The following is a 17,778-nucleotide window of genomic DNA, read 5'->3' on the forward strand; positions in this document are numbered from 1 at the left end:
ATTGACAGTCATCAAAATGTTGAAGGTAGTATTAAAATAGGAGCGGGTTCCCCCCCGAATAGGGTAGCAAGATGGCGCCGACCGGTCGGCAGTTGTCATTCTGGTGACGGCTGGGCGCGGTGGTGCACGTGTTCTAACCTATTGGCTCCTAATCCAATTTTATTGTGCCAATCACATGTTATTTTAATCTAAAGCGTATTTAAATAAAATCAGTGATTTGTAAACGTGTAGAACGTGCTTTTATTTCCGCGTTTTCCCCATATTTATACCGCGATGGGTGACAATAATGAAAGTGACGATGCCAACACTCGGGATGTGTTAACCAGCGATGACAAGCGTTCCGCCGAGCCTCCAGGTGCTTCGTCATATATATACGCACGTGTATCGTACAACGTACATATGGCCGTTTAAATTTTCGACGTAGTTACGTAATGTGCTTATTATAGCACAGGGTGTGGTAATGGAGCACCAGATGTACTGTAACTGTTATAAAATTTAAATTTAAAAATTACATAACGGTACTGTTTAGTATTCCACCTTAATACTGCTATACTGATTTACTTGAGGTAGCGAGGCTACTGGCCGGCGACACAGGAAAAAGAGTCTGAAAAATAATAGCTGACAGTGTCAGTGTCACCGCAAAATCGCGAAAGAAATAGATCGCCTAATTCGCAAGAAACAGTAAAACCCCAGTAAAAACTCATAATTCAGTGCGTGTAAATAACGAGGAAGCAGCAATCCACCCGCAGCGGCCTCTGCCAGCTGCAGACCACAAGACTAACGGTAAGCGCGCTCACCTTCTTGTACATCAGTATAGTGTTACGATAGGAACTTATAGCAACTACAGTCCACACCATTGACTTTACGCCACAGGTACTGTCTTACGTCATAATTTTATCGACATCGACTTAAGGTGACGTTCCATTTCCAACGACAGCTCGAACTACCGTCGCGACGTTACTGTCAATTGGGATTGTTATTCATTTTACTATGCAAATTGACAGTAACACCAACGAGTGGCCACGGCAGTGCAGCTGTCGTTGGAAACGGAACGTCACCTTTACAGTAAGTTTCACTTAATCCTCGCGCTTTTTAAACGGCAAACCAAATTGGACCCGTCAAATCGAGGTATGACGATGTCGTATTTTTTCTCATATTATCGGAATAGAGTCAATAAAGTGTCATAATTCACCCTTACTCGCGTTAGCAATACGAATATACAGTGCGACACGTATCGTATGAACCGGCCGCGCATGTTACGTTCGTGACTGCCTGTACCGTGGCTTTGTGACTGCTTTCTGAAAGGAAATAGAGGCTATAATCCCTTGGCTTTCCTGGGTGAATAAAGCAGTTCTTAGCGAACGAGAATAGAGTCTAAAGTCGCTTGGCTGTCGTCTGTAAATGGTAGTTCTCTGACAGATATACAAGGCGTTTGAAGCGAGCACGTTTCGGCAGTAAGTTAGCGACCGACTTGCATAGAAAAGTACTGTAAGAATTATGGACGACGTTACTTAGTTACTTAAGCGAGTTACACGGGCAATGAACGAACTGATCAACGTTAAATATGGCGGCAATGATCCTATATATTCAGTGTTATAAAGGTAACGTTCAGATGTCAACTACATCTACATTACTGGTGCGACATTTTTGTTGCTTCTAAATAGGGAATATTAGGCAAAGCTCTGCGTAGGTGGCACCTTTGTGGCACATACAGTAAACAAACCACATTGACACATCACACGTCACGTCAATCACATGGCCTACCGCGAAACAAGAAAATCGAAATTTCGTTATCTAATCTCTCTATCACTCTTGCGTATTCGAGCGATAAAGAGGCAGATAACTAAATTTCGATTTTCGCGTTTACCGGTAAGCCCTTGTTAACAAACCGCCTTGATGCATCAATGTAATTTTTATTGTCTGTGAAATCTTGTCAAAAAACAGTTTAAGGCACAGTATGTATAAGTTAGTCTATGAATTTACTGAGTCGGTAGTGCTGCACTCTGGCGGCAGAACATTGCAGTAATATCCCCTATTCCTAGATAAAATAAAAATGACGGAACGAACGTCATAATCACTCTCTCGAACGTAATCCACTCGAAGGTTAGCTGGAAGACGATTTCTTATAGGGATAATTTCACCCTTGTACATCTATTTCTGTAAATTTTATGAACCTAAAAGCTGTGTTATGTAGAATAAACTGGATTACTACTACTAATCACGGCAAAAGGTAATGCGGCGGCGAATGTCACTCATTTTATCAAGGAAAATTACAGATACAGCGGCGGCAACTAAAGGATTACTCACGTTAGACCGGGCCGTGTCCGGGCCGGAGCTTCCGGAGCTTGTATTGCATTGTAGTACGGGCGATTTTCCGCAACTCGACGTCCTGCGCCTATTTTGCGTGATTGTGCTTCCGGAGCTTACTTTTCTATGACATGACAGGCGATCATGATGCTTTCCATAGAAAACGATGCACCGGAAGCTCCGGGCCGGACACGGCCCGGTCTAACATGAGTCATCATCCTTAAGACGCCGCATCAATAATGCAGCTGGAGTTGATATCCGAACGTTATCTTCTCTGTCAACTATTTCATGAACACACAAGTAAATAACCGCTTCTCGCCTGCTTCGTAGGCAAGATCACTACCGACTAGACTAGGCCGTTAAAAATACTTACGAATAGGTAGTTATGTAAATTACGAGTACGTAACTAAACTTGAATTTTCTTGGCCATCTTAAAATTGTAGCTTCGCAGGAATCAAGAATTAAAAAGTTGTGGACAGTGAGCGCAGTAAGTAGGAGAGGTCAAAAATAACCTTTACCCTACTTAAAACTTTAAGCCTTCTTAACTAATTTTGCAGCGAGCCAGTAGGTACTTTTAGCCGGGCTTTTTAGTAGATAAAGTTTACAAGCTTTACGAAGAACTACATAATTAAAAATATCATTCACGTTTAAAAGTTCACAAGAGCTTTATCGACAGACATTCGCGTTGGCTCTTGCTCCTCGTTGTGAAAATTATAAACTCGAAAGTAAAGTACATATAACAGTTTCCATCAGCAAAATCATCAGTCTACGTCAGTTTACTATTTAATATGGCTTCCTTTCACATTAGTTTTAACTAAAACTACAGAATACCCACCTGCAACGAAGCGATTTTTTCTTGCATAGCTTGTTTCTTATTTTCTCGCCCGTTCATCAAAATCATTAAGACTGTCTTCTTGCGTACAGTAATTAAATTCCCACCTTTCCCCCCTCTTCATAACCTCCCCCCCTTCAAGATATATTCCCGCGAGTCAGAGGCCGTAGTGATGGGCGTCTACCGAACATAATCCTTGGACGGGAATTTCCCGATAATTATTCGTTTTTCTGGTGAAAGCGGCGTTTCTGTTAACAGATTAAGTGCTTTACGGGTGCATGACGAAATTATCTGCAATGTTATCTCACTCGAGAAATATTATTGAGGAATAGGAATAAATATTTTTTGCATCATACAGCATCGCGAGGTGAGTGTAATATTTCCGCTTATGTGAAGATCGCTGGCGACTATAGGGTGGGGCTTTCAAGTTACAGGTCGTAGGTTCATACCATTTAGTTCCTTGGATATTATTACAAATTGCCATTTGATATATATTCTAACCACTTGCTTTTGGGGAATGAAAACATCGTGACGAAACAGGATTAAACTGAACAAGGTTTACCTACTAATTAGGTTAACCTTTTTTGCAGGGTTAGGAGGTCTGATGATAAAGAAAGAACAAAGAAATTCATTTCATACAAATCATTTTGGGATAAGGTGCCACAAGCGAAATTCTTGCTGTTTTCACTATAAGAATATCTTTTTTAGTTTAAATTAAAGTAGTACATTTTAAATTTAATATTGTATGTATGTTTCTGGAAAATATGTAAAATCTATTATTTTTATATGCTGAGATAATTTAAGATGAAAACGGGAAAATCCCTAAGACAAGCATTTCTGCTACTAAGTATCCCTTTAGGCTATTGGTAAAATATTCCCGTGCCACATCACTAAGCAGAATGACATTCTTGACGTGCCTTGAATTATTTATTGCCCCAAACGGAAAATATTGTGACGAATATTTCTTGACGTGAACTATTTCACATTTAATGTTTGATTTATGTTCTGATTATGTGGATCCCAGTTCAAATATTAATGTAACGCCGCGCCGTTGAAACATGTTGGGCATGAATTGTATTAATATAAATGGAATTTTGTTTTATGAGTTCATAAAATGGCATGATGTAACAATGACAGAACATATGTGACGTTCCACGGCAAAGGTACCTTATGGCGGCTGGCGCTTAGGTACGTCGCATAGCACCGCAATAATATTGGAGGGGCGTTAATAATAGCGTAAGCGCCAACCGCAATAAGGTACCTTTACACGTGGGACCTCACATATAATCTACTGACATATAAAAGAAAAGCTTTTCATTTGTCAGTAAATATATAAACATACTATTGACTTACATTATAATATGTTTTTACATAGTTGAATTACGTTTAGTGTTCGTAAAATTTTTATCACTTGGTTAGGTTAGGTTAGGTTCGTGAAATTAAAGGTTAAAATTTAGTTTAGCTAGAAATCAGGATTAGATCCATTTGATTTAAAAATAGGAAAGATCTACTGATCGAATCTTTAAATACACTATTATACCTAGGTAATTAATGAAACCCCCCACAAGGTGGACTGACGACCTGGTAAAGGTCGCGGGAGACCGCTGGATGCGGGTGGCGCAAGACCGGTCATTGTGGCACTCTTTGGGGGAGGCCTATGTCCAGCAGTGGACGTCCTCTGGCTGATATGATGATGATGATGATGATGAATTAATGAAATGTGTTTATTTTATTAATAACGTACAGGAAAATGCCGAAAATTATATTAGGTATAACTGGATTTGGAGATGAAGATCTCGACCTAATTATTGGAAGTCGTATAATATTTACCGCGTGGCTTGTTGTAACAGGGTAATAAATATTTACGAGTAATAACTAGTTAATATACAATATGGTTAACTTAACATGCTCAAACGTGACTATCGAGCTACAAAATGGGCCGATTTTGATTTTGTCGACGAATGTTTTTTTCGTTAAGATTTATTTAAAATTTGTCTGGTTTGAATAGCTCCTCGTCGTAGGCGGAATAAGTACGAAATCACAACATTTCCCGAAAATGTATGTAATGTTTCATTGCGTTACGAAAATAGAATACTCGTAGGTTTTGGATTTTTTTTAGGACATACGCTGAAATTGGAACTCTATCTATATCCACCAAATTTTACTGAAAACTGACGAGAAAAAAACATCGGCAACAAATTCAAAATTCACTGAAATGTGAAATTTAATTTTCTATGTGGTAGCCGGTTACCAAATAGGAATGTGTTTATTTTTCATTATTGTTTATAAGCTTCAAAGTAGAAAATGTAAAACAGGATTCTCCAAAACGCATTTTAATTGAATTAATCAACTATTTCGTCTAGAACTCCATAACATCGAATAGGAAAACCCTAGTTACAAAATTGAACTAGGAAACTATGTAACTTTAATAAACGACCGGACAAACAGAGCATTTGCAATCTTTAGACTCCATATTTACTATTCCCTGCTGCGCTCCTAACTCATAAAGCTGTCGGGCTCACTATTGAATTTTCAGGCGCACCGCGACGTTGATTTATATCTCTGACTTTAGTGCTGTTATTCTTGAAACTTACGGAGTGCACCAGTATAGGTTGTGACCTTGAGGGCAATACTAATAACTAATAACTTTAATCACCACGTACCTAAGTTATTAATATTGCCTCATGTGTCCCACTCCCACAGCAAGGTAAAGGCCCTTTCTCTCTTTTTCCTTTTGTCACGATTTGAGCTTCACCTGACCAGTCTCTCAAAAAACCGACCAAGTGCGAGTCGGACTCGCGCACGAAGGGTTCCGTACCATTACGCAAAAAATCACGTTTGTTGTATGGGACTTAAATATTTATTATATTCTATTTTTAGTATTGTTGTTATAGCGGCAACAGAAATACATCATCTGTGAAAATTTCAACTGCCTAGCTATCACGGTTCATGAGATACAGCCTGGTGATAGACAGACGGACAGGCGAACAGCGGAGTCTTAGTAATAGGGTCCCGTTTTTACTCTTTGGGTACGGAACCCTAAAAAGGAGTCCATGTTGTCCCGCCAACGCCAATTAAGTCTCCCGGCTCCTTGGTTAGACGTAGGGCTCTCACTCCGTGGTATCCTTAGTCAAAACTCAAAACGTCAATGTTTGATAGATCTTTACACTAATATGAAAGTAGGTAATATCTGGCATCCCCAAAATGGTTGTTGTAAGGGAAGACTGAGAAATAAAATGGCGGAATAATGTGGGTTCCAGCGAAATTAGAAAAATCTTTGTCAGCAAGCTTTTTACGTGTTTGGGATGGGTACCCGGTAGGTACCTTTTGTTCCACAACTCACCTTCACAATTCTTCATTGCACATTTCTACACCATGTCACGAGTTATCGGCCGAGAAGCTGTATTAGCTCACTTACTTGGCTGGCGCGATGACCCAAAATGTGTCTTGGCCTCCAACACAAGAGCACGCCACTTTGCTCGGTCCAGAGCGGTATCACGCCGAAGCCGAGCTCACGGAGATCTGCCTCCAGTCTATCTACACAACGATACTTAGGATGACTAACAATACGGCGTCCAGTTGCTAATGCAGAAGCTAATGGTCATACTAAAATTCTGTTGCTGGCTTATGGTTCAATATAAATAAAACTTACACAAAAGGCTGGTTTACTGAGACGATTGTTAACCAATCAGAATAGCAAGCAAGTTTGTTTGGCCGCTCTCCAGGCGCATTGTTCCATGCAAACTTAAGATTAAGAAAGAAACAATAACTGCAGTAAGCGACGTGATTGCGAGACTTACCAGCTGGAGTTGTATGTTGTTGATTGAGTGAGGGAAAATCGTGCAATTTGTTTGGAAATTTTGCTTTCATGGCATAAAATTATGCTTTGGGTGAAAATTTTCAAATGAGGATTATTTTCTCACCAGAACTTCTGATAAGATAATAAGGAATATAATTGAATAACTCATAGAGGTATAGAAACTGATAGGACAAATACAACTCAAGAAAAAAGACTGAATACGAGGCATTTTGTTGCTTAGTCCACAAAGATTTTATATAAGTACTTACCCAGGAAATTGGGATGGGTATCATTGTGGCCGGGTAGGCTAGGTAGACGTTATAGCGTGCAGTGTGCACTGGCCATGGGCACTTTTTAGGGTTCCGTACCCAAAGCGTAAAAACGGGACTTTATTACTAAGACTCCACTGTCCGTCTGTCCGTCTCTCCGTCTCTCCGTCTCTCCGTCTGTCCGTCTGTCTGTCTGTCTGCCACCAGGCTGTATCTCATGAACCGTAATAGCTGCATTAGCTACACAGTTGAAATTTTCACAGATGATGTATTCCTGTTGCCTTTATAATAACAAATACTAAAAACCGCCCTCGGTGGGCGAGTCCTACTCGCGGTTTTTACGTATAATATCATAATCTATGCATATTCTAGCAAGTCATCAAAGTCATATAATTCTATTGATCCGGCCATCACTCATGCAGTAAAACTCGTGGCACCTGGTGGCTTATTTACTTACAATCAAACACCAACATAATACCAATTAAATACGAACATCACTGCTTTTCACTCACACTTATGCGACTGCGCTTTAGAGCGAGCGAGCGATCACTACGTTTTCGATATCGTTTTAACACGTCAGCACAGAATACCTGGCGGCCATTGCAGTGATTGCTGTAAGCCGTATATCATCGGAGCTTAAGTTACAACAGTCTAAATTGAAGCTAGTTCTCTGCTTAATAGCTAGATTAAACTAGCAAACTAGCTGAAATCCAGGAATATAGCTTGCCTTATTTAAGTGCGTTTGGCAAAATTTTGTGCAATTTAACGCATATTTACTCCAAACGAATAGAAGAAAATGGTCAATGAGACTGACTATCTTCAGGTAATATATTAGGTAGCTACGTAATAAAAACCTAGACAATATTCGTGATGACGCTCTCGCTGGCATCTCAAGTTTCCCAAAAATATTGTTAAATTTCTTAGTATTTTCCGAAATTTTCTTTATAAAATGACACATGGTAAATTTCGTTATAATACATGCAGAAATTTTGGTCTATAAGACTTTTAAACTGCAATACATTAACGTAAACAAATTAAATATTACCCAATATTTATTACTTCTGGTTAATCTTATCGAACACATTACCGGGAATTTATCCGTCTTGGGAAAATTCACAGCAATGTCACATCACTAAACGCCACTGCTGCCACCTAGCGACTACTACTGTAAGGTGGGTACTAGCATATGTGCTATAATAGTTAATTATAGGTTTTATAGGTAGGTATTAATAGGTGGGTAATAGTTTAGCTCGCATCAGCCCAAATTGAAGCAAGTGCTCTCAGGATTACACTACCAAACTAGCTCAAACTTAAACATAACTTGTAAGCAGGTGTTACTGGCTAAATTCTGTTAGTTTCCAATACGAAAGTTGGTCAAGAAAGTTGTTGTAACATCAAAGCATTATCTTGAAGATGTATTTCGTTCTTATCCCTTATTAGAGATCGGGTACTTCTAGTAGGTACATAATGTTTTATCCACTGGAAGTCACATGGTCTTCCTTTTATTTCTGACACTATGTTATTTAGCAAAAAATAATCCTTATGATGAAGCCTTTCGATCGGTATGATAAAGCTACAGGGTCATTTTTTTTCTCGTGTAGCGGGTTCGATTCCCGGTTCAACCATGTAATTATTTAAAAATCAATGAATGCAGTTTAATTTGTTTTTTAATTAAAATAATGTCTTCTTTCGGTAAAATGTTCCATCTACAATATTCAGGGTACTTTCCCTCCATGTGGCACAGCCGTGGGACGCCCTGTATATACTCTTTATTGTGCGTCACATTATAACGTAGAGGCTCCAGTGCCCCACACAGCTCCAATAATCGTCATATTCAATCACATTATGATTAAGTTACACATAGCAATAAAGTTGACAGCAAGGTGTCGAATATTGGGTGTACCATGTCGATTATTGGGGTGTTTACGCTAGCAGGTGGTTGTACATACTCGTATTCTGTAGTCACTGCTACGTGCAGGTGGCAAATGAGATTGATCGCTACCGTCGCCACAGCCGAGCTTACGGTGCAAAGCTCGAGGTGAGACTAAAGAGTTAAGACTGAGCTCGTTAATATCGAGCTTTTCGAAAGCTCACGCAGCTTTGGAAAGCAACAGTTTGGGTTGGATCGACGGGGAATTAATGGGCTCTTTAGCTTAGGTTCTGTGCAGTTTTGTTCAGACTTTGGTGCTTTAGGTACCTACATTATTTATTCAATGTTTTCACATTAGAAGCAGGAACAATAGGAGCCGTCCGAGGTTAAATCCTAGTAAGGGCATTTATTTGTGTCATTAGCTTCCTCGCGTTGTTCCGGAATCTTGCCACGGCTCATGGGAGCCTGGGGTTCGCTAGGCTACTAATCTCAGGAATTGACGTCGGCACTAGTTTTTACGAAAGCGACTGTCATCTGACCTTCCAATAACGCCGTGTGAAACTAGCCTCAGAAACACTTCTTGTAGACGATTTTGTCGCCCTGACATGTTTAAAAATCTAAACTGTTATCATCAGTCAAATATTTTGGTTGCTTACGCATTTGTAGGAATAAAGTAACATTAGCTCAAAAAACAGTCTTATACCATTTTAGTTTGCCTGCCCTTTACCACTTTGAGCCAACGCAACTGTATACAGACCTGCGATCATATATAACCATGGATACCGCCTTTCGGAACATTACCGTTCAAATTCTCGGGCCAAATTAGCACACATACACAATTACGCCTACATTCAAATAAGACGACGCGTTTACAGAGCCTGTAATCAAAGCTGATAAACAAAATAAGAGTCATCTTTATTACACTAATGGTACATAGCTAAGTGTAGATGAAATGCATATAATGTGAATAACTACCAATCAGCGACATTAATCCGCTAATAACCTTCTTGCTGTACGTACTGGCCGCTGAGAGTTCGCGGTTCATATTTGATTAGAATATGACTTGGACAGGGATAGGTTTATGCCATACAGTGAAGAACCAGTCAAATAATTCACGTATAATAATTTAATGCAGATTAAAAGATAACTAGTTAAAATGTTGTTATGACATGACAGACTAACTCAACATAAGTAAATATATCATTGTTGTATAAATGTATTCCGCTATAATAAGTATTTTGTATATTTTATTATCAAACTGCACGGCAGTGCGAAGTCACGTTCAGGTATAGTCTGTCCGTTTTTCTAAGATCAAGTACGCCATAGTAAATGTATGGCGAACTTGATCTTAGAAATCGGACTGGCTATACAGTCTGCAAAATTTACATGGGTACACGAATCGGGTCAAAAATATTTGAACAGGCGGAGTCACAATAAATCCCCACTTTCAGTTCAGAATATTTTATATGTATATAGCCGGTCAAGCAAGTTTGTCAGTAGAAAAAGGTGCAAAATTAAAATTTTGTATAGGACCACAGCCGTTCGCGCGCTTACATTTTCTAAATTTGCCGCTCTTATAATATTTTAAACTTTCGCGTTTTGAACACATATTAACTCACATTATACGAAACTACGTCGGTAAATCAAGGTAATTGAATATAATTCGCGTTAGACCCGTCTATAATGTGAGTTAATATGTTTGCCGCTCTTTTCTACTGACGGAAATGGCTTGAGAGAGAACCTACATATATGTGACAGTAGAGAGTGGATTCAAATGATCAATATTTTCAGATAATGTGTGTATTTGTTAAATTAATTCAGTAAAAGCATGATAGGAAAAATGTATCTACATATAGGAGACCGGGTATGATTATCTCACGGGTTATATCTCATGAATAGAACATATTCTAGATATCTTGCCAGGCATCCACTCAATTTCATGTATCTCTAATTGGACAGCTTTTTTCCATAGTTCTCTGCGAATAGCATCTTGTGGGGATCTGAATGGAAAGTAATGTAAAATGACAATACCAAATTTGATTATTAATTTGAAATAACTAGGTAGTTTTTTTATAGCTCCATCTCATGAAATAAAAAAGGAAAATACAAATCTGTAAGAAGGAATTTATTACTACATTTATAATTATATAGAAAATACCTAAACCAAACACAAGTTAATAAAATAGTCTACTTCATTTAGCATAACACCATCCCTATTATCCTCGCAATTTAAAAAGTCGTATGTTGTTATGAAAGTAGTATGCAGTTGTTACGTTTTAGCTTAGCACGGTAGTATTGAAAACAAATCGTCATGTTTTCTCCAAATTCTACTGAAGTTATCTGTTTACTACAAGTGAAAAGTGATTCCACTGTCCTTGGCATGAACTAAAATAACTTCTGCACCACTTCACGATACATGAATATATTTTTAATTACAAAAAAACGTTGTTTTTATAAATCAATTTAGCCATTTGTCACTGACTGTCATCTCGGTGGCACTGAGATTGCCAATCGAGCAGTTTGTAAGTACCGCCTATCGCGGGGTAGTTTGCGTTGGGTCATAATTGAGCGGACAGAATACTTCCATGTATAGCATTTCGCTGATACAGACCCAATGAGTCGCACGTAATCTTGAGTCCACACAACCGTTCCCGCTGAGCACTTCTGTGCCTCCTTGTTTGCGGGTCAACATTGACTGCTCGATCGGCAAAAAGGCATTGTGCGCTAGCTTAGCCGTGCTAAGCTGTGGATTTGTTTTTCTAGTTAATTGATGTCTGTTCGAGTTTGAATCTGTAGGTTGTAACTTTTTTATGGACTTATAATTGCAGTTGAATGGGGGTTTGAGTATTCTTGTCTCGGATTAAGGATGACTCACGCTAGACCGGGCCGGGCCCGGGCCGGAGCGTCCGACATGTCATTTTCTATGACGCAGATCGGTGATCACGTGGTACTTTTACAGTCGGTAATAAGCAATAAAATAATTTACGAAACGTGTATTAATTATTTAATTATTTTTGACATTTAAATTTAATCATGACAGCTTAATGGGATAAAACTTTTCACATAATCTATAATTATAGATGTAGGTGTGTAGAGTTAGACCAAGAAAAGTCTGCAGCGATTTTGATAGCCCACGCAGTGCAAGTGTTATTTACACGTCATACTTAAAACATAGGTATCTATATTATGAAACAAAATGATACAGTTTTTAAAAAGAAAACGCATTTTGCATTACTAAGATCCATGTTTCGCTTTGCGGTAAAAAAACCCCAAATTGAAAAAAAATGCAACTTAGCCGCTACCATCATAATAGAAAAACAAATTATGCATCGAAAGAAGAGTTTCAAGGGCCTGGTTTCCCACAAAATCTAACAAACTCTTTCGAAGTAACACCCTAAAGTTTTACGCGTTTAAAATAATTATTCCGCTAAAGTTCAGGTGAGAGGGATAGCTTCTACACTTCGAAATAATTGGTTAACTGATACTTCTATTAAGGTACCCTTCGGTACGCCTAGTGTAAATTTCATTCGATATCGTGACGTGACGTTGCGTTAAGTCTCATTTATGGGATTTTGAATTTACAAAACGTCCCGCATGGCGCGCTGTCCAAAATCCCTTAAAAAATTAGACTTACACAAACGCGACGTCCGTCACGCTATCGAATGAAAGGACCATGGGCAACTTTGTATGGAGCCTGGACCCAACGCCAACAGAAATGAGAGTAAGCTCATTAGATAGATATTTCTATGTACTTCATTTTGTTCTATCCGTTTGTGTTTTGTTTCATTTAAAAAACATCAGGGATAAGTTTGATAAGAAGACAATATTTGCTTAACAATACACAAAACTCCCTGGCACGACAAAAGTATCCAATTGAAATTCAGCAGCGATACTTCCAGAACCTTTATTTCAGAACTACATTGCGAATTGTCAACGCTTGCTAAGAAAACTTGTGCAACTGTTATTGCAGAAAACAGGACATTTTAATTTAAATCAATTTGCGGTACAATTCTAAGTTGCAGCGAGTAATAAAGGAATAATCAGATTGTGGTAGAAAAATTAAAACTTAGAATAATACAACTGGCCCCAGCAGGGTCAATTCTAGGTACAATAGTAGGGGAGGCATTTGAACATTAAATTTCGGATGTTGATTTGACATTTAATCGCTGAGCATATCGTTCATACTTATAGATAAATAGTCAGAATAGTTTTTTTTGGGAAGAATGACCTTTGATATAAGTAACTTACTTTGCTATCATACAATACAATACAAATATTCTTTATTGCTCATCAATAGCAAAAGAAACATGACATACAAGCATTTAACTGTAACTATGCTAAAATATTATTTTCCAATTTTTCCTTAGGTATAGTATTATTTCTTTACATTCTCTACTATACGAGTAGCAAACTTAGTTTGGTTGGTTGTTGGCTGGTTGGTTGGTGGTTGGTAGACAGGTGTTTCGTAGGGAATCAGTTTTCTTTTTCAACCAAATATATACATATATTTCCTCATAATGGTAAAAAATTGATTGAGGTATTTGTTTTATTTGAAATGCATAATTAATCGTAATCTTGTTGATTTTTACCAGATTTTTAATCGTTGTCATAAGATTTAAGTACAGTCAGTATATACCTACTTATTTCATGATCAGAATTATAAAGGTCCAAATGCCGACTCAGGCAATAAGTCGCCTGTGGAGTCGCGTCTCGAGAGCGGAACAGTAATAATTGAACAACTAAGACTCGACGGCAGTGTAATAAGAATGCATTAGAAATAAACGTTGTTTAGTAGTTTACAGGGAGTAGTGTTGGGATAGACTCGACTCGAGTCTATTACTGGAAGTAGTAAAGAAATACTCGAGTCTGTAGAGTCATATCTCGAGAGCGGAAGAGTAATAATTGAACAACTAAGACTCGACGGCAGTGTAATAAGAATGTATTAGAAATAAACGTTGTTTAGTAGTTTACAGGGAGTAGTGTTGGGATAGACTCGACTCGAGTCTATTACTGGAAATAGTAAAGAAATACTCGAGTCTGTAGAGTCATATCTCGAGAGCGGAACACTAATAATTGAACAACTAAAACTCGACGGCAGTGTAATAAGAATGCATTAGAAATAAACGTTGTTTAGTAGTTTACAGGGAGTAGTGTTGGGATAGACTCGACTCGAGTCTATTACTGGAAGTAGTAAAGAAATACTCAAGTCTGTAGAGTCATATCTCGAGAGCTGAACAGTAATAATTGAACAACTAAGACTCGACGGCATTGTAATAAGAATGCATTATAAATAAATGTTGTTTAGTAGTTTACAGGGAGTAGTGTTGGGATAGACTCGACTCGAGTCTATTACTGGAAATAGTAAAGAAATACTCGAGTCTGTAGAGTCATATCTCGAGAGCGGAACACTAATAATTGAACAACTAAGACTCGACGGCAGTGTAATAAGAATGCATTAGAAATAAACGTTGTTTAGTAGTTTACAGGGAGTAGTGTTGGGATAGACTCGACTCGAGTCTATTACTGGAAGTAGTAAAGAAATACTCGAGTCTGTAGAGTCATATCTCGAGAGCGGAAGAGTAATAATTGAACAACTAAGACTCGACGGCAGTGTAATAAGAATGTATTAGAAATAAACGTTGTTTAGTAGTTTACAGGGAGTAGTGTTGGGATAGACTCGACTCGAGTCTATTACTGGAAATAGTAAAGAAATACTCGAGTCTGTAGAGTCATATCTCGAGAGCGGAACACTAATAATTGAACAACTAAAACTCGACGGCAGTGTAATAAGAATGCATTAGAAATAAACGTTGTTTAGTAGTTTACAGGGAGTAGTGTTGGGATAGACTCGACTCGAGTCTATTACTGGAAGTAGTAAAGAAATACTCAAGTCTGTAGAGTCATATCTCGAGAGCTGAACAGTAATAATTGAACAACTAAGACTCGACGGCATTGTAATAAGAATGCATTATAAATAAATGTTGTTTAGTAGTTTACAGGGAGTAGTGTTGGGATAGACTCGACTCGAGTCTATTACTGGAAATAGTAAAGAAATACTCGAGTCTGTAGAGTCATATCTCGAGAGCGGAACACTAATAATTGAACAACTAAGACTCGACGGCAGTGTAATAAGAATGCATTAGAAATAAACGTTGTTTAGTAGTTTACTGGGAGTACTGTTGGGATAGACTCGACTCGAGTCTATTACTGGAAGTAGTAAAGAAATACTCAAGTCTGTAGAGTCATATCTCGAGAGCTGAACAGTAATCATTGAACAACTAAGACTCGACGGCAGTGTAATAAGAATGCATTAGAAATAAACGTTATTTAGTAGTTTACAGGGAGTAGTGTTGGGATAGACTCGACTGGAGTCTATTACTGGAAGTAGTAAAGAAATACTCAAGTCTGTAGAGTTATATCTCGAGAGCTGAACAGTAATCATTGAACAACTAAGACTCGACGGCAGTGTAATAAAAATGCATTAGAAAGAAACATTGTTTAGTAGTTTAGTGGGAGTACTGTTGGGATAGACTCGACTCGAGTCTTTTACTGGAAGTAGTAAGGAAAAACTGGAGTCTGTAGAATCGTGTCTCGAGAGCGGAATAACTAAGACTCGACGGCAGTGTAATAAAAATGTATTAGAAATAATCTTTGTTTAGTAGCTTACTTGAAATAGTGCTGGAAAAATATAAGGACTCAAAGCTGGACTGTATCGAACCTTGTTTTAAGAGACTTGAGTCTTACGGAAAACTCAGGTTCTTCTAAATACTATACATACAACATTTTAGCAACCAAAGCAAAACTTAACCATATGGATATAAATAAATAAATAAATAAATATTATAGGACATTTCTTACACAAATTGACTAAGCCCCACGGTAAGCTCAAGAAGGCTTGTGTTGTGGGTAATCAGACAACGATATATATAATATACGTAGGCTGTTCCATAAGTCTTGCAATGGAAGGCATCTAATAACCTTTGACATGTATGACTGAGCGTATGGTTATCTGCCACTAATTACAAGTTCTTACATGATGTGTTTGTTCAGACTGCCAGCAGTGATATTCGGTAAATAGATCGAAACAATTGTGAAAATGGCTACTCTCGGTAACCGCGACTACAGAGTGATTTTCTATTATAATTTCAAACGTGGATTATCTTACCAAGAGTGCCACGAGGAAATGTTCGGTGCCTTTGGTAAAGAGCGCCCTTCCCTTTCTACCGTATTCAGGTGGCACAAGGAATTTCAAAGAGGCAACTATAATTTAGACGACGACGAAAGACCGGGCCGACCCATTACAAGCAGGACCCAAGAAAATATAGACGCTGTTAGAAAACTGATAACTATTAATAGGCGAATTACGTGCAGACAGATTGAGGAGATTCTCCACATTAGTGCATCAACACTTAATTCAAGTTTACACCATGACCTAAAAGTTAAAAAGTTATGTTCTCTCTGGGTCCCGCATCTGGGCAGTTGGCACTTCCACCATGATAACGCTCCTGCTCACGCGATCAGAACTCAGGAGTTTTTGGAGCAATCGGGGCTTACTGTGCTGGACCACCCGTCTTATAGCCCCGACCTTGCACCGTGCGATTTTGGTCTCTTCCCGCTGATCAGGAGCCAGTTAAAAGGAAGACGGTTTGCGACTGATGACGAGCTATTGAGTGCATGGGATGAAGCCTGCGCCATTGTCACAAAGGAGCGGTGGAAGATCATGTTTGATACATGGTTTGAACGCATGCATAAGTAAATTAACAGTGATTGTTTTTATTTTGAAAAACCTTAATAAGAAGTTACACTTTTGCAAGACTTATGGAACAACCTACGTATAAATACTTAAATACATAGAAAACAACCATGACTCAGGAACAAAATTATCTGTATCATCATACAAATAAATGCCCTTACCAGGATTCGAACCCGGGACCATCGGCTTCATAGGCAGGGTCACTACCCACTAGGCCAGATCGGTCGTCAAAAGATATGTATTACAATGTTTTCTGGAATAAATTTATTTCATTCATTCATTCATCGAATTCATAAGACTCGTTCCTACCAACACTAGCTGGAGGCTTTGCAGAGGCAATTCTAGACTAGTGCACGTTTCTTCTGATCTTTTAATGTTTCCTGTTTCTACTAGGTACTGTGTAAACTTAATAATGCAGATTTGTTTTGTTTTATATCAGTATAAACGTACGGCTTCAGATTAGACCAGCATTACTGCTGCAGTATTGCAGCGCGACATTACTGCCGACTTCTTTGCTGCCGAAAATATAAAAAACCCGGGCAGGAACATCGATTTTGACATTTACGGCGGAAATGCAGTCGGCAGTATTCATCAATACATCAGAGGCAGCTGCAAAATAGCACCTATTGCAGATAAAGTGGTTGAACGATGTTTGAGATGGTTCTGACATATTCAAAGATGCGCAGACGACCACGTAGTCAAAGTAGCTCAGGATTTACCTGGGACCTCGTGCAGACACGGAAGACCCCCCCACCACCTGGTGGACGACGGTCCAAAGAGACCTGAAATCTTTAAAGTTAATCCAAAGATGGTACTGAATCGTGAGGAGTGGAATGAAAGGACAGGGAAGGCCGACCCAAATAAATGGGATAAGGTCCAGGCAGAAGAAGGATGCAGTCGCCAGTATTGTCGTGCTGGAATACTGCAGCAGTGCAGCAGTAATCCTGG

At 38.7% G+C, this 17,778-nt stretch overlaps 1 protein-coding gene and 1 long non-coding RNA gene across 2 annotated transcripts in view; both read left to right on the forward strand.

Moving 5' to 3' along the window:
- LOC134790919 (neuroligin-1-like) overlaps positions 1-17,778 on the forward strand; it is a 294,263-nt gene that overhangs the window by 31,267 nt on the left and 245,218 nt on the right. The gene's annotated exons all lie outside the window — the stretch shown is intronic.
- LOC134791044 (uncharacterized) overlaps positions 3,648-17,778 on the forward strand; it is a 272,078-nt gene continuing 257,947 nt past the window's right edge. Inside the window, exon 1 of the long non-coding RNA XR_010144242.1 lies at positions 3,648-3,695. This is a non-coding gene — a long non-coding RNA (uncharacterized LOC134791044). The remainder of the gene's footprint in view (positions 3,696-17,778) is intronic.

This window comes from Cydia splendana, chromosome 5, assembly GCF_910591565.1.
Source record: "Cydia splendana chromosome 5, ilCydSple1.2, whole genome shotgun sequence".
NCBI classification, from domain to species: Eukaryota; Metazoa; Arthropoda; class Insecta; order Lepidoptera; family Tortricidae; genus Cydia; species Cydia splendana.